The 24,144-nt window shown below is 41.4% G+C and overlaps 1 protein-coding gene across 1 annotated transcript in view; it reads right to left on the reverse strand.

The window, feature by feature from the left end:
• Nucleotides 1-24,144, reverse strand: part of ELAPOR1 (endosome-lysosome associated apoptosis and autophagy regulator 1) — an 885,667-nt gene that overhangs the window by 206,821 nt on the left and 654,702 nt on the right. The gene's annotated exons all lie outside the window — the stretch shown is intronic.

Consider the following 24,144-nt stretch of genomic DNA (forward strand, 5'->3'; position numbering starts at 1 on the left):
GGCTAGACTGTATTTTAGTTAAAAACAGAAGTATTTTTGGGAGGGGATTTTAACAGAAACATATCAGATGGGAAAAAAAGAAAGAACAGGAAGGTGTTAGAAGATTATCAGGGTAGACTATACAAGGGATTCATTAATCATGTGATGCTCAGTTTATCCTGCTAAGGGTCACAGAGAAGTAGCGTACACTAGGAGGTAACCCACGTAAATGAATGTGCTGAAAGAGGCTATTTGTTAGATTATGGACAGATTGTTTAGATTTAAAACAGTTTTACAATATGTGGACAGAGTGCTGGGCAGTTCTAAAAGGAGATGTGCTGTACAAATACAAGCAATTTTGATTGATTGATTGACTGATGCATTTTATTTTATTTATTTATTTTACTTTGTTTTGATTGATTGATGATGCATTTTATTTATTTATTTTACTTTGTTTTGATTGATTGACTGATGCATTTTATTTATTTATTTTACTTTGTTTTGATTGACTGACTGATGCATTTTATTTATTTATTTTACTTTGTTTTGATTGACTGACTGATGCATTTTATTTATTTATTTTACTTTGTTTTGATTGACTGACTGATGCATTGTATTTATTTATTTTACTTTGTTTTTGCTTACCAGGTTTGCCTGACTGAGTTTAACCAAAAACATCTTTTCAGCAGAGGCTGGGGGAGAAAAGTTCTAACATATTACAAACATTTTTAAGCAGGCATTCAGTAATATACATCAACAGACATTAAGCAGTACACATTAACAATTACACATTCATTTTCTACTTAGATTACAATCATATAAAATAAAGACAACCAGTATAGCTTAAAGATACTTATGCATTAGTAGACATTAAACACTGAGCATTTGAAGAGGTGCAAAAGTGAATTTGTCAAATACAGAATACATCAACTGATTAGTGCTTAGAAATTCAAATAAACGGATATGAGCAAAGGAACTTGGGAGGGCAGAAAATATTCATACTGTAGTTAACGGGTGGGTATAAAGCAGGCTCCTAGATAATTACATATAATATTCATACTGTAGTTAACGGGTGGGTATAAAGCAGGCTCCTAGATAATTACATATAATATTCATACTGTAGTTAACGGGTGGGTATAAAGCAGGCTCCTAGATAATTACATATAATATTCATACTGTAGTTAACGGGTGGGTATAAAGCAGGTTCCTAGATAATTACATATAATATTCATACTGTAGTTAACGGGTGGGTATAAAGCAGGTTCCTAGATAATTACATATAATATTCATACTGTAGTTAACGGGTGGGTATAAAGCAGGCTCCTAGATAATTACATATACTATTCATACTGTAGTTAACGGGTGGGTATAAAGCAGGTTCCTAGATAATTACATATAATATTCATACTGTAGTTAACGGGTGGGTATAAAGCAGGTTCCTAGATAATTACATATAATATTCATACTGTAGTTAACGGTGGGTATAAAGCAGGTTCCTAGATAATTACATATAATATTCATACTGTAGTTAACGGGTGGGTATAAAGCAGGCTCCTAGATAATTACATATAATATTCATACTGTAGTTAACGGGTGGGTATAAAGCAGGTTCCTAGATAATTACATATAATATTCATACTGTAGTTAACGGGTGGGTATAAAGCAGGTTCCTAGATAATTACATATAATATTCATACTGTAGTTAACGGGTGGGTATAAAGCAGGCTCCTAGATAATTACATATAATATTCATACTGTAGTTAACGGGTGGGTATAAAGCAGGCTCCTAGATAATTACATATAATATTCATACTGTAGTTAACGGGTGGGTATAAAGCAGGTTCCTAGAAAATTATATATAATATTCATACTGTAGTTAACGGGTGGGTATAAAGCAGGTTCCTAGATAATTACATATAATATTCATACTGTAGTTAACGGGTGGGTATAAAGCAGGTTCCTAGATAATTACATATAATATTCATACTGTAGTTAACGGGTGGGTATAAAGCAGGTTCCTAGATAATTACATATAGGTTCATAGGTAAGTATTAAGCTAGGTGCCCTTGTGGGCCATTTCAAGTCTAGCCAGTTTCACTTTTTATGCTCAGAATAACCTATCCCATATGGTTATAGATTCACCTGACCAAGCCCATGGCTGATAATTACATATTACCCCTAATCAGAATAACTGGGATCACATCATAAATAATTTGAGAGGACCCATACATAGGATAAGGCATTTAGGAGCTGCCTCTGACCATTATTAGTACACAAGGCAGTCCTGTGGTAAGTGACCATTATTAGTACACAAGGCAGTCCTGTGGTAAGTGACCATTATTAGTACACAAGGCAGTCCTGTGGTAAGTGACCATTATTAGTACACAAGGCAGTCCTGTGGTAAGTGACCATTATTAGTACACAAGGCAGTCCTGTGGTAAGTGACCATTATTAGTACACAAGGCAGTCCTGTGGTAAGTGACCATTATTAGTACACAAGGCAGTCCTGTGGTAAGTGACCATTATTAGTACACAAGGCAGTCCTGTGGTAAGTGACCATTATTAGTACACAAGGCAGTCCTGTGGTAAGTGACCATTATTAGTACACAAGGCAGTCCTGTGGTAAGTGACCATTATTAGTACACAAGGCAGTCCTGTGGTAAGTGACCATTATTAGTACACAAGGCAGTCCTGTGGTAAGTGACCATTACTAGTACACAAGGCAGTCCTGTGGTAAGTGACCATTATTAGTACACAAGGCAGTCCTGTGGTAAGTGGCCATTATTAGTACACAAGGCAGTCCTGTGGTAAGTGACCATTATTAGTACACAAGGCAGTCCTGTGGTAAGTGACCATTATTAGTACACAAGGCAGTCCTGTGGTAAGTGACCATTATTAGTACACAAGGCAGTCCTGTGGTAAGTGACCATTATTAGTACACAAGGCAGTCCTGTGGTAAGTGACCATTATTAGTACACAAGGCAGTCCTGTGGTAAGTGACCATTATTAGTACACAAGGCAGTCCTGTGGTAAGTGACCATTATTAGTACACAAGGCAGTCCTGTGGTAAGTGACCATTATTAGTACACAAGGCAGTCCTGTGGTAAGTGACCATTATTAGTACACAAGGCAGTCCTGTGGTAAGTGACCATTATTAGTACACAAGGCAGTCCTGTGGTAAGTGACCATTATTAGTACACAAGGCAGTCCTGTGGTAAGTGACCATTATTAGTACACAAGGCAGTCCTGTGGTAAGTGACCATTATTAGTACACAAGGCAGTCCTGTGGTAAGTGACCATTATTAGTACACAAGGCAGTCCTGTGGTAAGTGACCATTATTAGTACACAAGGCAGTCCTGTGGTAAGTGACCATTATTAGTACACAAGGCAGTCCTGCGGTAAGTGACCATTATTAGTACACAAGGCAGTCCTGCGGTAAGTGACCATTATTAGTACACAAGGCAGTCCTGTGGTAAGTGACCATTATTAGTACACAAGACAGTCCTGTGGTAAGTGACCATTATTAGTACACAAGGCAGTCCTGTGGTAAGTGACCATTATTAGTACACAAGGCAGTCCTGTGGTAAGTGACCATTATTAGTACACAAGGCAGTCCTGTGGTAAGTGACCATTATTAGTACACAAGGCAGTCCTGTGGTAAGTGACCATTATTAGTACACAAGGCAGTCCTGTGGTAAGTGACCATTATTAGTACACAAGGCAGTCCTGTGGTAAGTGACCATTATTAGTACACAAGGCAGTCCTGTGGTAAGTGACCATTATTAGTACACAAGGCAGTCCTGTGGTAAGTGACCATTATTAGTACACAAGGCAGTCCTGTGGTAAGTGACCATTATTAGTACACAAGGCAGTCCTGTGGTAAGTGACCATTATTAGTACACAAGGCAGTCCTGTGGTAAGTGACCATTATTAGTACACAAGGCAGTCCTGTGGTAAGTGACCATTATTAGTACACAAGGCAGTCCTGTGGTAAGTGACCATTATTAGTACACAAGGCAGTCCTGTGGTAAGTGACCATTATTAGTACACAAGGCAGTCCTGTGGTAAGTGACCATTATTAGTACACAAGGCAGTCCTGTGGTAAGTGACCATTATTAGTACACAAGGCAGTCCTGTGGTAAGTGACCATTATTAGTACACAAGGCAGTCCTGTGGTAAGTGACCATTATTAGTACACAAGGCAGTCCTGTGGTAAGTGACCATTATTAGTACACAAGGCAGTCCTGTGGTAAGTGACCATTATTAGTACACAAGGCAGTCCTGTGGTAAGTGACCATTATTAGTACACAAGGCAGTCCTGTGGTAAGTGACCATTATTAGTACACAAGGCAGTCCTGTGGTAAGTGACCATTATTAGTACACAAGGCAGTCCTGTGGTAAACCTTCTGTTTCCCACCTATAGATCCAAGTGACACTTAAATACAGACAGGCATGAGCTTTGTTTTTGTGGATGCGGAGTCTGTTCCAGAGCAGAGGTATCCTCTACAAGATATGCCTGTCCCTTCAAATGTTTCTCTTGATGTTGCAAAAGGGGTTTGGATCCCTAGAACAAGTATTTCTTATCCATTTGACTTACTGGTGTACAGTATCAGTAATGGGTTGGGGGGTGCCTTGTATCTCAGGCACAAGTCACATATCAGTAATGGGTTGGGGTGTGCCTTGTATCTCAGGCACAAGTCACCTATCAGTAATGGGTCGGGGGTGCCTTGTATCCCAGGCACAGGTCACCCATCAGTAATGGGTCATGGGGTGCGCTCTATCCCAGGCACAAGTCACATATCAGTAATGGGTTGGGGTGCCTTGTATCTCAGGCACAGGTCACTTATCAGTAATGGGTCAGGGGGTGCCTTGTATCCCACCCACAGGTCAAGTATCAGTAATGGGTCCGGGGGTGCTTTGTATACCAGGCACAGGTCACCTATCAGTAATGGGTCAGGGGGTGCCTTGTATCCCAGGCACAGGTCACCTATCAGTAATGGGTCTGGAGACGACTAGTATCCCAGACACAGGTCACCTATCAGTAATGGGTTCGGGGGTGCCTTGTATCCCAGGCACAGGTCACCCATCAGTAATGGGTCAGGGGTGCCTTGTATCCCAGGCACGAGTCACCCATCAGTAATGGGTCAGGAGGTGCCTTGTATCCCAGGCACAGGTCACCCATCAGTAATGGGTCAGGGGGTGCCTTGTATCTCAGGCACAGGTCACCCATCAGTAATGGGTCAGGAGGTGCCTTGTATCCCAGGCACAGGTCACCTATTAGTAATGGGTCAGGGGGTGCCTTGTATCCCAGGCACAGGTCACCTATCAGTAATGGGTCAGGGGGTGCCTTGTATCCCAGGCACAGGTCACCCATCAGTAATGGGTCAGGGGTGCCTTGTATCCCAGGCACAGGTCACCCATCAGTAATGGGTCAGGGGTGCCTTGTATCCCAGGCACAGGTCACCTATCAGTAATGGGTCGGGGTGCCTTGTATCCCAGGCACATGTCATCCATCAGTAATGGGTCAGGGGGTGCCTTGTATCCCAGGCACAGGTCACCTATCAGTAATGGGTCTGGAGACGACTAGTATCCCAGACATAGGTCACCTATCAGTAATGGGTTCGAGGGTGCCTTGTATCCCAGGCACAGGTCACCCATCAGTAATGGGTCAGGGGTGCCTTGTATCCCAGGCACAGGTCACCTATCAGTAATGGGTCAGGGGTGCCTTGTATCCCAGGCACAGGTCACCTATCAGTAATGGGTCGGGGGTGCCTTGTATCCCAGGCACAGGTCACCTATCAGTAATGGGTCAGGGGGTGCCTTGTATCCCAGGCACAGGTTACCTATCAGTAATGGGTCAGGGGGTGCCTTGTATCCCAGGCACAGGTCACCTATCAGTAATGGGTCAGGGGGTGCCTTGTATCCCAGGCACAGGTCACCTATCAGTAATGGGTCAGAGTTGCCTTGTATCCCAGGCACAGGTCACCTATCAGTAATGGGAACAGGGGTGCCTTGTATCCCAGGCACAGGTCACCTATCAGTAATAGGTCGGGGGGTGCCTTGTATCCCAGGCAAAGGTCATCAGTAATGGGTCGGGGGTGCCTTGTATCCCAGGCACAGGTCACCCATCAGTAATGGGTCAGGGGTGCCTTGTATCCCAGGCACAGGTCACCTATCAGTAATGGGTCAGGGGGTGCCTTGTATCCCAGGCACAGGTCACGTATCAGTAATGGGTCAGGGGTGCCTTCTATCCCAGGCACAGGTCACTCATCAGTATTTGGTCAGGGGGTGCCTTGTATCCCAGGCACAGGTTAACCATCAGTAATGGGTCGGGGTGCCTTGTATCCCAGGCACAGGTCAACCATCGGTATTGGGTCAAGGGGTCAGGGGGTACCTTGTATCCCAGGCACAGGTCACCCATCAGTAATGGGTCAGGGGGTGCCTTGTATCCCAGGCACAGGTCACCTATCAGTAATGGGTCAGTGGGTGCCTTGTATCCCAGGCACAGGTCACCTATCAGTAATGGGTCAGGGGTGCCTTCTATCCCAGGCACAGGTCACCTATCAGTAATGGGTCAGGGGGTGCCTTGTATCCCAGGCACAGGTCACCCATCAGTATTTGGTCAGGGGGTGCCTTGTATCCCAGGCACAGGATAACCATCAGTAATGGGTCGGGGGTGCCTTGTATCCCAGACACAGGTCACTTATCAGTAATGGGTCGGGGGGTGCCTTGTATCCCAGGCAATGGTCACCCATCAGTAATGGGTCAGGGGGTGCCTTGTATCCCAGGCACAGGTCAACCATCGGTATTGGGTCAGGGGTCAGGGGGTGCCTTGTATCTAAGGCACAGGTCACCCATCAGTAATGGGTCAGGGGGTGCCTTGTATCCCAGGCACAGGTCACCTATCAGTAATGGGTCAGTGGGTGCCTTGTATCCCAGGCACAGGTCACCTATTAGTAATGGGTCGGGGGTGCCTTGTATCCCAGGCACAGGTCACCTATCAGTAATAGGTCGGGGGTGCCTTTTATCCCAGGCACAGGTCACCTATCAGTAATGGGTTGGGGGTGCCTTGTATCCCAGATTCATTAATTTGACAGGTGAAGTTTTAGTTGTGTTTTAAATGTGTATGCATTCTGAATGGATTTCAGTGTTTGTTGGATGTAGTTCCATAGTTTAGCTACACTATTTGGATATGGAGAGTCATCTGCACTATTCGATGATCTGGTTACAGTGATTAGTGCTTTTTCTTTACAGTGTAAATTGCTACTGGGGAAGTAATACATTGTTTAGGGCTGGGGGAGATTTTCTAGCTTATAGAGAAATCTGTGCATTGTAGTTAGCTGACAGAGCTAGGTGATGTGATAGTTTTAACCAGCTTAATTCTCCAAATGCTAGGCAGTGGTGTGTTCTATTGTTATAGTTTACTGCAAATTTGGCTATTTTATTATAACATCCACAGATTTGGACAGTTGTGAGACGTGAAGGTTAGTGAGGATTGGAGCAGCATAGAGGTGAGAAGGCAATAAGAAGGTTCGGCTATGTGTCTTCTGGCTATGTCAGTCAGGTGTGTTTTTACTCTGTATAATGTACCTAGCTTTTGATGAGTTTTTAACCACATGTGATACATGGTGGCTGAATTTCAACTGGTCATCAATGATGGCACTTAGTGATTTTGTGTCCTTGAATTGTATTCTGGTGTTGTTGGCAGACATGATCATGAATAACTTTGCTTTGGTACAGATGTATTTTGGGGTAAAGAACAGTAATTTGCTTTTTTTTTTTAGGTTTAGTAGTTCTGAATTATTTAGCCATCTTTGAATGGATAAGAAGGATTGTTGTGTGAGGTGGAGTAGATTAGGGGTCTCGGAGTATATAGAGAGATTTGGCGGAGCAGATTAGGGTCGAGTCATCAGAGCATTAAAGTAGGTCGCACTTTTGTAGAAGTGCAGAGGTGATTTATGAATATGTTGAAAAGTATGGGGCCTAGTACAGGTTCTTGTGGGACACCAACACTTAATGGCAAGAAGGTGCAGAAATCACCTTTTCAACATCACTGCTTGTGTTCTGCTGGAGAGGTAGCTATGGTACCATTGCAGTGAAGAGTTGGAGAGCCCTAAGGATGACAGTTTATGTAAGAGTTTCTGGTGGGACACTGTATCAAATGCTTTTGATAAGTCTAGGAAGATGGTGGAGACTAGGCGTCTTGCATTTCTATGGGTGATGACAATATTGACAAAGTTCAACAAAGCAGTAGTTGTGCTATGAGGACAGAAGCTGGCTATCTATTAGATAGTTGAGAAGCTGTGCATGCATATATTTTTCTAATATTTTTGATAGAGGAGATTAAATGACAATTGGCCTACGGTTTGAAAGATTTGCACTGATTCCATCATTGCACAGTGGAATAATGAATGATTTTCCATGGCAAGGGGGCTTTATTTTCAGATATGGATTTGTTATAACTGAAACTGGATATGCAAAGGTTCAGCTACTGTTTTAAGATATTCCCAGGTAGTCTGTCAGGGGCAGTTGTAGTAGGCTTTAATTTTTTGAGATATTTTCTGTTGGTATCTATGAGAACTGGTTGGAAGGTGAATTGTTGAAGGATCTTATTTGATTGAGTATCGATCTCAACAGCCTGATTACACACCTGGTTTGTTAATGACTGTACTGTTTGTATAAAGACCAAGAATAAAAAAAGATCTGTATTAATTCCACCATTTTCTGATAGACCTTGGAACATGAGTAGATGATTCCCTCTCTGCTTATCATTATGTAACCACAGTGGGTAGGAAATCATTCTATCTGCCACAGTGGATTGCAAGGACTATCGACTTAGGTCCAAAAAAGTCTAAAAATTCAAACACCAATATATTGACATGGCTAGCAGTTATTTAAATAAATTCTATGATCATCTAAATAAATGTATTAACCTGACTGTCGAACTAGATCTAGACAAAATGGGAAGTTTAAGAGCAAACTAGCCTGGTGGTCCACGTACATAAATAAACAATACAACAAAAGGAAAAAAAGATTCTTGGAGCATACATCAAAATTAAAGACCCAAAAAGCAAGGTCCACATAAAAAAAATATATCAAAGGTACTGAAAAATACCATTGGGAAGACTAAGGCATCCTATGAATTTAGACTAGTATCAGAAGCTATAGACAAGTACAAATCCTTCTTTACTTACATCAGGAGATTAAGAAATAACACCCAATGTTGCCCTGATCTTACTCAAAATGGTACCACCTACTTGGATCCAGTAGATCTCACAAATATATTAGCTAAAACATGAAGTTTAAATTTCATCCCAGAGACAACTACACAAAACCCACAGATTCCAAAGATTCTCAAACCTGCTATCATCATGAAAGCACACTTGCTAAAGGTACTTTTCAAAATAAAAAAATACATTCTCAGTGGGACCTGATAACATTCCCAGATGCCTGGTGAACCCACTCCTATTCAGTCTGAGCTTAGCCACTGGCTTTGTCCCCCCTCCCCTGGTATTGCATGCAATAGCTGTGATGCCAATTCACAATGGTGGCTCCACCATGGACCCCCGAAACCACAGATTTACTAGTTTCATCTACAAGACCATGGAACAGATCATAACTGACCCAATACACTACACTATTAAAAAACCTTATAAGACTTGACTCCCAGCAGTATGGTTTGTTAAGGGTAGATACTGTCAAATGGATCCGGTAAACTTCTTTGAGACACTAAGAAAAGCATGGACAGTGGTCATGCTGTCCACAAGGCATATCTTGACCTCACCAAAACATTTGATACCAGTCCATATGCTAAACTAATTAACAGCTTAAATGCACTCCAAATTGATCCCTGTGTGGTTAGGTGGATAGCAAACTGCCTGAAGGACAGAACCTATACAGTGGAGGTGGCAGGTGCATCCTCACAGAACATAAAGGTAACCAGTGGAGTCCCTCAGTGATCAGACTTCTGCGGGTTGGTGTATACTTTTTTGATCCCCAAATCAAAAATGTGGGTTTCTGGTTAACCATGTTTGAGGATGATTGCAAACTGGGTGTTATCCACAAATCCACTTCTGACATGCAGAAGCTACAACTTGAACTAAAACATTTTAGTATCTGGTACCCAGAAAATGGGCTAACACTAGATGCTAAAAAGTGCAATATTGTCACATCTGGTAAACAATCCCTCAACTCATTTCATAGTATAGACAACATCCCACTCAAATGAAGATTTTGTGATTGACCTTGGAAGATGAGTAGATGATTCCCTCTCCTTTAGTCATCATGTTGCAATAGTGGTTAGGAAATCATTCTATCTGGCACAGCTAATTGTATGGAGTATCTCCTCTAGATCCAAAGAAGTTCCTACCTCTTCATACTCCACACTGATCAGGCCCATCATAGAATACCGTGCCCCCTTTGGAATGTATCTTATTAGACATATCAAGTAGTTGGTGAGAACCCAGAGGCTCCTAACAAAAAAGATCACATCTTAAAAGACTTCAGCTTCCAGGAGAGGCTTGTATTCATTTTACTACAGACTCTGTGACTTGCTTTTAGGACAAATAGGGATCCATCAGTCCAAGACCTCTTATATCTCTACAAATCAGTCCAGTGACCATTAGGTCCAGAAATTTAAATCTTTTTCAGCAAATAAACAAATCACAGAGGATAAACAGCTTCATCACAGAATGACTATCCCTTCTCTGGAACAAACAACCACTCCAGAAAATAGGATGCACATATAGTAGGGAAGGCGTTGAGTGAGGAAGAAGAACACTGAAAAAAGCAAAGGATTGTAAAGATTGGTGTGAATAAGAAAAGAAATCTACAGGCTAAGGTTATTACTGCTAAGAGCTGAGTGATGGATTTTGCATGTATTATTTTCTCTAAGTGAGTGGACAAGTTTTGAATAAGCTGCGACTACTTTACTTGCAGAGGATTTTTTTCAGTTCATGCTGGAATGTTTTCAAGACTGGAATGGATTTTATCTGATCTGGAAAGCCTTTTCAGATTTCTTTTTTGGGAGGGGCTATGATACAAAATGCAAGTTTGGTGTATTTGATGTTGGAATGTGAGGTTTGTAGGTCTGGGCTTCAATCAGAGAGACCATAGCCTATATGGAGGCAGAACTCTCCGTGCAAGTCTAATTGGTTTTGAGAGGATGATACTTGTTTTGTTTCAGTTGGATGATTCCCAGGCGATTTAACTTAAAGCTGAATCCTGAGTGAGTTAGACATATGGCATTCGTAGGTGGCACATGCTGTACCTCCCGTTCTTAATCAATGCATACACCTGTTGTGGGGACAGAACCACAAGTGCATGTTAGAGGAGTATACAGTTTTTAAGAAAAGAGCTAGTGAAGAATGGCATTTGGTTTTCCAGGAAACGTTTCCATCTGAGTGATACCAAGAGTGCCTTTCCCATTTAATATCATTAGAACTGCCTGGATATTTCATCAACCACAGAAACAAAGTACTTAAAGAGCTATGAGCCGTACAACATATTAGAAGCAAAGTACTCAAAGAGCTATGAGCCGTACGTACGACATATTAGGGATTACATTCCTCAAGAACAAGAGCAATGATGAAACTGAAGGAGGATCTGTACTGCAAATAAATAAAAGAATACAAAAGCAACAAGTAAACACAGAAAGGAAAAAGTAATACATATTACTTGAGAAGCAGGAGATGATACTGCATTTTATACAGGAACCATTTATAGGGGAAGAATGACAGCAAAGCAATAACAGAGGGAGTATTGGTAACGATATAAAACAGTGGTGACATACCCCCGATGAATGACTTACGTCATATGAGAATACATCTATTTGTACAGTGCTGATTTAACCAGCATGGGATTTGTCAATCAAGTTAATCAAATGTCAGTTCCAGTGAACAGCAGGTAGTGTTTTGAGTCACATTATACGACCGTGCGGGTAAGGAGGTTCCTTTTACATTCAAGTTTACATAATTCCAGACTTAGTGTATTTAAGAATGCAGAAGTGCTGGGAGTGCAGGAAGCTTGTGTCCCTATAAAAATGTTTGTTTTGTTGTAAACGTGGATGCTGCCACTTGTCAGAATTTTTGTCTGTGAATTATCAGTGTGACATAACTGGGTTTGAGAAACTACTATAAATTCTGTTAAGTTTGCATTTGATAGTGTCAGTGATGAAGTCAGTAAATCATGAAGTAGCTTCTGCACATCTGGTACTGTTGTCTTGTGCGTGGGGGATACATTTTGTTTTATATTGTCATTTGCCTTTTTTTGGCACTTAAGGTGTTAGCTTATTATATATACATAAGACATAAGGGGATATGAAGAACAGCACCTTGTGACTCTGATCTATATTTACCAGTAAAGAACCCTTTGGACCAGTCTTTTTTGCTCAGTTTCTTTGGTCTATATTTATTTATTTTGTTATTTTATTTATTTTTAAGCAACAGCAAATGCAAGGCTGTTTTGCTTGTATTTTTTATCTTGTCTGCCTTTGTAGTATATGTGGCTGACCACTGCCTTGTTGATTGTCAGCGACTGTGTAAATGTTGACCATTTTAGTTTTTATTAACTGCTGATAATAAACCCTGACAGATGCTAGCTACAGCATTTGTACAACACAGGCACACAGGGCCGGAGTCATACTTAATGCCTTAAATGGGGTCAGAGTCATACTTAGTGCCTTAAATGGGGTCAGAATCATACTTTGTGCCTTAAATGGGGACAGAGTCATAGTTAGTGCCTTAAATGGGGCCAGAGTCATACTTAGTGCCTTAAATGAAGCAGGCTTCACAGGGTTTGTGATGGAATTTTCCCATCACAGAAAATCTTTGCGCTGATGCTCTTAAGTGTAAGGAAACAGAATCTCGGGATAAACTGGTAGCCAGCTGAACATGACTGATTGTGAAACAGTGAATTTTGCAATAATAAAACTAACTGTAAAATCAAGCCAAGTGAAAATAGGACTGCTTACCTTTGTGAGTTTACAAGATACGTCTCATATTAAGAATACAAATCTGAGTTCTCATCATTCATGCTTGCAATGGCATGTGACATATGGTGCTGAAGTCTGCTAAGCTAACACTTTTCTGCCCCGATACAAAGTAAGAAATCTATTTTAATTTTCAGAACTTTTGCTGATCTTGGAGTTGACTGTAGGAGTAAGTATGACTGTGGGGTCCAAGACTCCCACATGAGGGGTTCAAGTGGCCTGAACTTCTTTACTAGGGTTTAATGCCCATTACTCCTTCAACATACCTCATAACTATTACTCAGGCATAGTGCTATAACTTTATACCTCATGTTTTACTCTATCTCTCATATATTTACTGAGTTTCTTCTGATTTTCCTCATAAGGATATAACTGTTCAAGGGTGTATACATTATTAAATAAGTGAAATATGTTTGTGCAAAGATTTCTTATTAATAACTATATGGGATCTAACATGTAAAGACCTTCTGTTTCAAAAAATAAGAACATGCTCTTTTTGGAGGTTCTCTTATGATTTTTTAAAGACCATCACTTTGATTTTTAATATTATGAGGTTGAGATGTATGCCATTGTGTCCATGGGTAACAGCAGGGAAAGACCTGTATTGTTACCAGAAACACTATCACCTCACATCAAATTACCAAGACAGTTAACCTGGAGCTCCTGGAATTCTAAATCACCCTATGAACCCCACTATTACTTCATTACTAGCTACAGATTTCTATGTTCCACAAACTTACTATAGCAGTAGGTGTTTAACTTGATCACTTTTGCAGTCATTATAACTATATGGGACAAATTCTGCCAAGGATCAGATGTCCAGCCAGTTTACAAAGCTTTGGGCTTCTTCCTTGTATGCATAATGTTCACCCTTAGCACAAAAGTACATGCAGGTATAAGAGGGATGTACAGGCACTTCAAATATTAGATTGCTCTTGCCCAAAGAGAGGTTGAAGCCTGACGTTCTGCTAGAATTGAGACCAAACCAGTAGATTTTGTCATGTCATGTCAGGAGGGCAAAGGTAAAGCATGGTACCCAACCCTGGTCTGGGAAGAGTAGGGAAGAAAGAAAAAAGAAAGGAAGGAAAAGGCAGAAGGAGGAGGGCACAAGTACTGCAACAATGATCAATTCGAACACTATAGTACTGCAACAGTGATCGATTCAAACACTATAGTACTGCAACCGTGATCGGGTCGAGCACTATAGTACTGCAACAATGATCAATTCGAACACTATAGTACTGCAACAGTGATCGATTCAAACACTATAGTACTGCAACCGTGATCGATTCAAACACTATAGTACTGCAACCGTGATCGATTTGAACACTATAGTACTGCAACAGTGATCGATTAGAGTACTATAGTACTGCAACCGTGATTGATTCAAACACTATAGTACTGCAACCGTGATCGATTCAAACACTATAGTACTGCAACCGTGATCGATTCGAACACTATAGTACTGCAACTATGATCGATTCAAACACTATAGTACTGCAACCGTGATTGATTCAAATACTATAGTACTGCAACTGTGATCGATTCAAACACTATAGTACTGAAACCATGATCAAATCAAACACTATAGTACTGCAACAAAGATCAATTTGAACACTATAGTACTGCAACAGTGATTGGCTCAAACAATATAGTACTGCAACCATGATCGATTCAAACACTATAGTACTGCATCAGTGATAGATTCAAACACTATAGTACTGCAACCGTGATCGATTCAAACACTATAGTACTGCAACAGTGATCAATCTGAACACTATAGTACTGCAAAAGTGATCGATTAGAGTACTATAGTAGTATAACAGTGATTGATTCAAACGCTATAGTACTGCAACCGTGATCGATTCAAACACTATAGTACTGCAACAGTGATCGATTCAAACACTATAGTACTGCAACAGTGATCGATTCGAGCACTATAGTACTGCAACAGTGATCGATTAGAGTACTATAGTACTGCAACAATGTTCAATTCGAACACTATAGTACTGCAACAATGATCAATTCGAGCACTATAGTACTGCAACAGTGATCGATTAGAGTACTATAGTACTGCAACAATGTTCAATTCAAACACTATAGTACTGCAACAATGATCAATTCGAACACTGTTCAGTCTCAGCCACGCCCCTAACAACACTGTTCAGTCTTAGCCACACCCCTAACAACACTGTTCAGTCTCAGCCACACCCCTAACAACACTGTTGAGTCTCAGCCTCCATACAGGTTTTGTACCAAGTGAATGGAGAACAGCTACAGTCATTCCCCTGCATAAGGGAGGACCTTCCACAGACCCAGACAGTTATAGACCCTTAAGTCTGACCAACCTCAATGGAAAGATGTATCATGGAACTAATCAGTAAGGACATGGGAACCTCCAAACACATCCAAATACTGGACCCATCTCAGTTTGGATTCATCAAAGGCAGGTCATGCTTACTCAACCTGGTGGATTTATTTGAAAAGCTCAATAAAGTAATGGATGAAGGCAAAATGGTACACACTGCATACCTCAACCTGGCCAAAGCTTTTGACACAATTACCCACTCAGGCACAGTAGAAAAGCTAAACACACTGGGAATAGATCCTTATGTCGCCTCCTGGATTGACAACTGGCTCACAGATAGGATGCAGATAATTAAAATAGGAAATTTAGCTCGACTAAGAGAACAGTCACCAGTGGAGTCCCCCAGGGTTCTGTGCTGGGACCTCTCCTGTTTGGCATCTACTTTTCTGAAGTAAAAGTGAATACCGAAGGGTTCTGGCTAACTAAGTTTACAAAAGACTGCAATTTAGGAGCAGTCACTGAGTCCCCAAATGCTTTAGCCAGCCTGCAGGAATGTATGTCTCAAATAAATAACTGGTGTCAAAATCATGGCCTGAAGCTAAATGCCAAAAAAATTGCATTATTGTATCCTTTGGGAAGTCATCTACCTGAGGGAACTAACACATCAAAAATACTCCCCTGAGCTGACCCAGTTGTTCGGGATCTAGGAACCTATGTGGACAGTGACCTAACGTTTGACCAACGTGTTTATTTTTGTGAGGAAATATTTCTATATTGCACAGCTTAAAAAAAAGGATTGTGCCTAGATCTAGGAATGCCATTGTCCCCTTTTACTCAGCCCTCATTAGGCCACTCACTGAATGTATATCCCCTTTGGTATGTATATATCCAGACAGATGCAACAACTGGAATTCCCACACTGTTACCTTACTAAAAGTATACAAGGCCTAAACAACATGTCCTACATGGACCAATTCGAAGCCCTGTCACTATACTCAGTATCCTACAAACTGCTAAGAGATTACCTGTGACTGGCATACAAGGCATCAAACAACCCATTACTGATGGATTTACTGCACATCAGCAAGTCAAATGGCATCAGAAATACTCAGTCTAGGGAACTAAACTTTTCTGCAACATCAACAGAATCGTTTGGAGGGACAGGTATATTTCACAGAGAATACTGCTGCTGCGGACCAGACTTTTTATCAAACTTAGATCTATGGATGGGAAACAGAAAATTTACCCTAGGACTTAATGGACAGAGGCAGCTCCTAAATGCTTTATCCCATGCATGGGTCCCCTCACATTATCTATGGTATGATCCGGGCTATTCTCATTAGGGGCAATAAATAATTATCAACCATGGGATGGGTAAGACGAATCTCTAACCAAATAGGATAGGTTAATTGAGCACAAGAAAGGAAATTGGCTAGACTTAAACTAAGCCTTGTACTTACCTATGAACCTATATTAAGGTACTTTCCAAGATGCTATTCATTAGATCATAGTTGTAGTAGCCATAACTATACATATCCTGCCAAGCATCAGTTGTCTGGCCAGCTTACAAAGCCATGGGCTCCTTCCTTGTGCACCACACATCCACCTTTGACATGACGGTATGTGCATGTGTAAGAGGGACATATGGTTAGAGAGACTGACCAGTTTCGCTGATGACTGCGGACTGGGTACTGAGATTTGCTCACCCACTGACACTATATGGCTTAAGCAAGTATTGGAACATGCAAACATATGCATGCTTAGTGTACTGAAAATGATCTTGAGCTAAACTGAAGAAAGCTGTTTCCACCTCATAGGTTACAAACAGCACTTCTCTTCAGACAGACAGGGTCATAACACACCTTGGTACTTATGGTGGCAACTCTCTCTCTCTCATTTGATTAGCATTTCCACCATAGTCAGGAAGACCTTCTAGCTGGTCAACTTAATTTCTAAGGGAATATCTTCAAGATCCAAAGACGTCACCCTACCCCGGTACTCTTCCTTTACCAAACCCATCACTGACTACAGCGTTTCCCTTGACATGTACAAATTCAAGCATATCGCTCAGGTGGAAAAGAACCAGAGATTTCTAACAAAGGCAATTAAAGGCCTTAAAACTTTCAACTATCCTGCTAGATTAACACATCTCTTCTTGTACTCTGTAGCCTACCTGATGCTCTGAAGTGACCTGTGTCTTGCTTTTTGAGCTACGAAACACACAACCCTGTTTGACTTCCTGTTTCTTTGCAAAACCAGATACTCTACAAACACCCACACTAATAAACTAAACCTACACCAACAAATAAATTAGACTTGCTGGAAGGATAGATTTCTTACTCAACGTTTTCCCAGCCTTTGGAATAAGTTACTATTACAGGTGACAAGGTATTACTTTGGCTACCTTTACAGATAGTCTTGATAATTGGATAGCAAGACAAGGAAATGACCCCAGAATTATCAGATACAGCCCTGCTTGATATGAGAGGTGAGCTCTATTAAGTGCTTGAAAAGGGAGGAAAGAACATTTAAGTCTGTCTAGTGAAAAGGGTATCTCGAGAGGCACCTTGTGGTCCACTCACAGCTTGTTCCTAATATTCCTATGTTATGATTTTATAGACATGCACACACACACACACACACACACACACACACATATATATATATATATATATATATATATATATATATATATATATATATGGGTCTACTTTGTATAACCGAACTTCCGATTCACCGACACACAATTTACCGACCCCAAACAACTGAAAACACACAACACCGACAAACACCAACAACTCAAATAACCGAACACCATTACACTGACACAAAAAATGTAAACTACACATTGCACACAATAACATATCCACTAACCTTAACCTAAACCCTAACCCTAACGTCCGACACTACCGCACACTTACCCAACCCGCACCCTAACCTTAACTCACTTAACCCACCCCTAAACCTCAACACCGTCACTATCGCACACTTACCCTACCTGCACCCTAACCCTAACTCACTTAACCCACCCTAAAACATTAAGCCCGTCACTATCGCACAGTCACTCCGCCCGCATACTAACCCTAACACACTCAACCCTTCCCTACACTACACTATGTCACTATCACACACTTACCTTACCTGAACCCTAAGTCCGACACTACCGCACACTCACCTTTCCCACACCCTAACCTAAAACTCCTCACTATCGTACACTTACCTGTCCGCTCCCCAATCCTAAATCCGTCACTATCGCACACTTACCGGATCGCGCTCACACGTTGCTGTTGTCGGTCTTTCGGCTGTCGGAATATCGCCTTTTCGATCACCTACCTGTTCGGTCGTTCCGTCTCGATCTTATGGGTGTCGGTGAAGTGGCGGTTTGGTTATTCAAAGTAGACCCATATATATATATATATATATATATATATATATATATATATATATATATTATGTAACATATGTATTGAGAAATTTCACAGACATTTTGCTGACAAGGAATTTTTCAGGTTATATTTTATGCATCTGACAATTTGAGTAAAAGAAGCTGACACAGCCAGCTTGCTGGTACAAAGGATTTGGCATGGGCTGTGACATCAGTGACCAAGGTTCTCTGAAATACCCTGGATGAGGGCCGCATTTGCAGCTGCTCTTCTACAGTGGCTCAGCAGATACAGGGGATACAGGCAGGAGCACTGCATTAGTTAGGGTAGGGACAAAGTCTAGCATAAGTGTGGTGCCAAGTTATGTAGGCTTTACCTGGGAGAAAATGGGCACTGCACGCAGGACATAGTTGTCCATACAGCAGGCTCTGGCCTGTGTCCATTCCTCAGATGGCACATCATCACTGCTGTCAACTTCAATATAATTTGCCAGTCCGGGGCCAGCATGGGGCATGCAGCAACAACTGGAATATCCACAGTCCCTTTAGGGAACAAAGACCAATGGCTGAAATGGCCACAGTCCCTAGTGGGCAAAATCTCTCACCTTAGGTGAGAAACACCAATGACTGAAATGGCCAGAGTCACCAGATAGCAAAGTCCCTCCCATTAAATGACTCACACTAGTCCTTGAAATGTTCATAGCCCCCAGAGGGGAAAGTTCCCCTTTTAGGTAACAGATACCAAGGGCTGAAAAGGCCGCAGTCCCCAAAGGCAAAGTCCTTCTACATAGGTCACAAACACACACACACACACACACACACACACACACACACACACACACACACACACACACACACACACACACACACAGGCCAAAAATTTCAGATGGCAAAGTCCCTCCACTTTAGTGACACATCAATTCCTGAAATGGCCATAATCCTTAGAGGAGGAATTCCCTCCTATTACATGACATCCACCAATGGCTGAAATGGTCACAATTCCCGGAGGGGACTGACCTTCTCTTGAGGTGGTCTCATAGTGCATGGTTCATCTGGTGGTTGAGATGACAAATCCCAGGGAAATGAGTGTAGGGTCTCTGACTGGCTGTGGCCCAGGGCAGCCTAGGGTTTGGTGGGTAATGGGAGAAGGTCTGCCAAGTGGGATGAGGGATATTAAGTTGAAAACAAAGGTGTGCAAATTACTCATTTTCATGTCTGTGACAAGTATGCTGTAGAAGAGGTGGAAAACTGCAGGGATGCATTAAAAAAGTGATCAAGTCAGCAAAACAAAAATGATAGAAAAAGCCCCTTTGGTATTTAACAAACAAAGATGGTTAAAATGAAAAGAAGACCATTCAGGAACCATGAGAAAACAAACAGGATACAGGAGAGAGACAGAAGGAAACATCAGACAAAGAAAAGGACAATCATTGTAGCAAAGGCTCAAACTGAGGAAAATGTAGTGAAATGGAGCCAAAACTGTTTCACTGCTATCTGAGGAAGTAAAGAAAGCTGAAAGAATGAATGATAAGATACTGTGGGAGATACTGTGGGAGATACTGCGGAGATACTGTGGGAGATACTGCGGGAGATACTGTGGGAGATACTGCAGGAGATACTGTGGGAGATACTGTGAGAGATACTGCCGGAGATACTGCAGGAGATACTGTGGGAGATACTGTGGGAGATACTGCGGGAGATACTGTGGGAGATACTGCAGGAGATACTGCGGGAGATACTGTGGGAGATACTGCGGGAGATACTGCGGGAGATACTGCAGGAGATACTGCGGGAGATACTGTGGGAGATACTGCGGGAGATACTGTGAGAGATACTGCAGGAGATACTGTGGGAGATACTGTGAAAGATACTGCGGGAGATATTGTGGGAGATACTGCGGGAGATACTGCGGGAGATACTGTGGGAGATACTGCGGGAGATACTGCGGGAGATAATGTGGGAGATACTGCGGGAGATACTGTGAGAGATACTGTGGGAGATACTGTGGGAGATACTGTGGGAGGTACTGTGGGAGATACTGCGGGAGATACTGTGGGAGATACTGCGGGATACTGCGGGAGATACTGTGGGAAAAACTGCGGGAGATACTGCTGGAGACACTGCGGGAGACACTGCGGGAGATACTGTGGGAGATACTGCGGGATACTGCGGGAGATACTGTGGGAGATACTGTGGGAAATACTGCGGGAGATACTGCGGGAGATACTGTGAGAGATACTGTGGGAGATACTGCGGGAGATACTGTGGGAGATACTGTGGGAGATACTGCGGGAGATACTGTGGGAGATACTGCGGGAGATACTGCGGGAGATACTGTGGGAGATACTGTGGGAGATACTGCGGGAGATACTGTGGGAGATACTGTGGGAGATACTGTGGGATATACTGCGGGAGATACTGCGGGAGATACTGTGGGAGATACTGCGGGAGATACTGTGGGAGATACTGTGGGAGATACTGTGGGAGATACTGCGGGAGATACTGTGGGAGATACTGCAGGAGCTACTGTGAGAGACAGGGCAGAGAGAGAGCAGCACTATTGAACTAATTATTTCTATTGAATAACCCTAGATAAAATGAAAACACTGTGTGTGTGTGTGTGTGTGTGTGTGTGTGTGTGTGTGTGTGTGTGTGTGTGTGTGTGTGTGTGTGTGTGTGTGTGTGTGTGTGTGTGTGCGCGTGTGTGTGCGTGTGTTTGTGTGTGTTTGTGTGTGTGTGTGTGTGTGTGTGTGTGTGTGTGTGTGTGCATGCGTTCGTCAGTGCGTGTGTGTGTGTGTCTGTGTGTACTGGGGTATACAATTCCTTCCACTCAAGAAAGGGCACTAAATGAGAAAACTAAAATTGTATTTATTTATTTATTTATTAATCTTATTTTACATATGTTTATCAGGTTTGTCCGACTGAGCTAAGTAGCCCTTTTTCAGTGGAGGCCCGGGGAGAAAAGCTCAATCTGTTCTACAAATTATAATTTACAAAAATAACTAAGCAATCAACAACCGGTTTACAGAAAATATTCAAAGCAACATATACATAAAAAAAGGATTTACTACAGTAAACTAATCATTATGTCTTGTCAGATTTACAAAAGGCTTTGGAAAAACAAATGGGCCAGCATAGCAAACGTCTAGAATTCTAAAACATTAATTTAAAATTAAACGTAACTCCGAGCTCTCATTTATAACATCCTGGGCGGAAGGAGTAATACATTGCTGCTGGTGGACACTAACATAAATCTGCTTTAAAAAGTGGGAGACAAGAACAACAGAAGGCTACAGACTTGTTAGTTTAACCTCTGTGGTTGTAAGATGACAAAATTACTTAAACAGGAAATAATGATTGAGTTCTTAGGGGTTAGTAGGGCACACACCTAAGGCAGCACGGATTCACATCAGGGTGGTTCCATCACTGAATCACCAAAGTTAATAGCAAACAAATGCAGAAGGTGACACCACTGGAAACTGATACCTCTGTTGTAAAAACCAAAATAAAATGTCTTTCTGTGTAGAAATTCTTCTTTAATCAAACCTTTGATTAAAGAAGATTTTCTACACAGAAAGACGTTTTTTTTGGTTTTTACAACAGAGGTATCAGTTTCCAGTGGTGTCACCTTCTGCATTTGTTTGCTATTTTCGGATTTTTGGTGTGTGGAAGGTGCTTTATATATCAGCTGCAGTTTGGTTTCCTTGCTGAATCACCAAAGTGTTAGGGGATGGGCTGTGGGTACACATAGTCTAGACTTTGACAAATTACTTCCACAGTAGTATGAAAAATATTACTAGGCGAGCCAGCTAGTCTTACCGTGGGTCCTAGGCTGGTGTCTCAGGTTAAAAAATGACAGGACAACAGAGCACAAAAGGTACTATTAAATTTAATCTGTACAGAGGAGAAGAGAGTGGCAGTGCAACACAAAGTACACATTTGGAATTATTAACTTTAAATGACTATATATTTATTTATTTATTGACATTTATTGACATTTGATTACTGGGAAAGTCCGACTGGGTTGAAGTCCATTTTCGACAGGGGCCCGGGGAGAAAAGCTCCAAATTATTACAAAACATTTTAAAAACAATAATTTTACAATGTCCAAAAATAGAACAAAAACATCTGCAATTTAAATAATTATAACAAATTGGCAATAATATAAAACATAGGTTAAGAATCGATACAAGTTATTTGACAATCATTTACTATTTACAGAAATATTAAGAGAGTTTGTAGAGAAATTAAAGGTAAGTTAGTGTAATACAAACAGAAATTGAAATATGAAGTTATGAAGTGAGGGGAAAACAGGTGTATGGTATATTTAGAGAGAAGGTCGGTTGAACAGAATGTGATAGAAGTAAGTGAAGAAGAGGGGATAAGGAGGTATAAGGAATGAAAAGGTACTTGTTCACATTTAGGAATATAGTTTATCCTGGTTTTGAGCAAGAACAGAGCCAGATTTTAACTAGGAAGTCTTTCAGAGTGGTTTTGAAAGATGGGAGGGAGGATATTGACCTGATAGATGTAAGTACGGAGTTCCAGGCCGTAGCAACCTTTTACAAGTAGAGAAAATGCCCAGCATATCTGATAAGTTTGTAGACAGGCAGGAGTTTTTGGTCACTGGACTGACTGGAAACATAATTATGCAGAATAGCTTTTAGTGCTGGACAGGCAGATGGATGCTGGATAATTTTATATGCAGTGTTTGGTTCTAATAAGGGTATTTGCTGCAAATTTAGCAACTTTGTTATAACATTGTTCAAGTTTTAATTTTTGTGAAGCCTGGAGGTTAGTGAGGATGGGAGCACCATAAAGGAGAGTGGGGAGGGGGTAAGTGGTGGCAAGTGTAGCTTTAGTTGCATCAGTGAGAAAGGTTTTGGCTCTGTAGATATCCCTAATTGTTTATGAGTTTTTCTTATGGAATTTTGGATATGCACGTCAAATGCAAGCTTATCATGCACTATCACCTCAAATAATTTGCTATAAGAAGTGACTTCAATGGTTACATTATCAAGACAAGACTTTAAATTCTGTTTTTTCATGAGGGAGGGATTTGGGGAAAATAAGTAGTAGTTTGTTTTGTTTTTTTTTTTGGGGGGGGTTGAGCATGTTGTGAGTTACAAGACCATGTTTCGGTGGCTGCTAAAGCTTCCAGAGTATTGTTTTGGAGGTGTAGCATGTTGTCAGATGTGCAAATAAGGGTGGAATCATCTGCATATTGTATTAGGGTTTTGGAATAAGGGTCACAAGTGAAATGTGTATGTAGGAAATATAATGTTAGAGTAAGAGGGGATGTGTGAGAATTGGGGGTAGGGTATGGGAGCGAGGCAGGGCCTATCAAACTTCCCATCCACAGGTCAAATTGTAACTGAGAGCAATTAGTTTACAGCCAGTACAAAACAATTAACAAAAAGAAAGAAAGTAAACAGGTTTTGATTTCCTGAGGCTAATTATCTGGCATATGCAGTCTACTGGTCAAG

Source organism: Protopterus annectens, chromosome 7.part0 (genome assembly GCF_019279795.1).
Source record: "Protopterus annectens isolate FY-2018-M chromosome 7.part0, PAN1.0, whole genome shotgun sequence".
Lineage (NCBI taxonomy): Eukaryota > Metazoa > Chordata > Ceratodontiformes > Protopteridae > Protopterus > Protopterus annectens.